We start from the raw sequence: 1,272 nt of genomic DNA, 5'->3' as shown, positions 1-1,272 counted from the left end.
CTTTGACTCCTTTATTTACTGCTCAAAATAAAAACAGACAGCGCGCAGAAACTTTCAGTGAATAATTTTTTAGACGGCGCGGCATATAAGGCACAAATCATTGCCGGAGCAGAAAAAAATACGCACAAAATATGTAGATTCATATTAAAAAAGTATAAGCCGACCCTCATCTTCACTTGCTTGACTCAGGTGTGGGCCGGGCCCCGGAAACTGCCGAAAGCTGTGTGAGAACGCAATGCGTTTGCGTGATAGAAATAAATCTAGATCCTTTCACCACGCGTTCTGGCTCACAGGCACTTCATTGGTGCGTAAAAGTGAATAAGCCATTTGTCATAACTTACTATTTTGCCTATCTCTTAATGTTACCCCTACCATTTTTCGTTCCATAGCCCATTAACATTAAGAGATAGGAAGCGTGCAGAGTGGGTCAGAGAAATAACTCAAGTTACCGACATTCTAGCGGAAATTAAGAAGAAGAAATGGACATGGGCAGGACATGTAGTGCGAAGAGAAGATAACCGATGGTCGCTTAGGGTAACACACTGGATTCCAAGGGAAAGAAAGCGTAGCAGGGGGTGGCAGAAAGTTAGGTGGGCGGATGAGGTTAAGAAGTTCGCAGGGGTCAAGTGGATGCAGCTAGCACAGAACCGGGTTAAGTGGAGAAATATGGGAGAGACCTTCGCCCTGCAGTGGGTATAGTCAGGCTGATGATGATGATGATGACTATTTTGCAAAACGGCGAAAAGACGGTGCATAGACAAGAAGGACGCTGAGAACCTCTTACCACTCTCTGTTAGCACCTTTTTAGCCATTTCCCAAGACGAATATATAAAGGCGAGGTCAAGTTGCCACCATAATCCACATATAATTTTGCCCTTGTTTTGTCGTTCGTCCACAGAATATTGCATTTTTCGCATCACATGACCCGTTAATAATAATGGGAGATAAAGTACATATGCCGTGTCACTTGTCGCATGACTTAGCATGCTTTTACTCTTGGCGTCGCTTTTAACGTTCTCTTCATGCTCGCAATGCACATTCTGTATCTCCTGTTACATTAAGCTATATTTAGAAGCCAGAAATGTGTGGTTTTTCTTCTCAGGTACCCTTTATTTTTATTTTTTTTTTCTGGCTGCCTTATTACTTGGGTGCAATTTTGACCTGTTTCCTGTTGTGGCGTGCACGCTGCTGCTGCCAACAGTCCATCCCTGGCTCTACAAGCACCAGTGGATTTCCGTTAGATCCGTACTGTACTTGAGACTGGGGATGAGG

Source organism: Amblyomma maculatum, chromosome 10 (genome assembly GCF_055883805.1).
Source record: "Amblyomma maculatum isolate TAMU_Amacu chromosome 10, ASM5588380v1, whole genome shotgun sequence".
Classification (NCBI taxonomy): domain Eukaryota; kingdom Metazoa; phylum Arthropoda; class Arachnida; order Ixodida; family Ixodidae; genus Amblyomma; species Amblyomma maculatum.
This window is presented reverse-complemented; position numbering follows the sequence as displayed.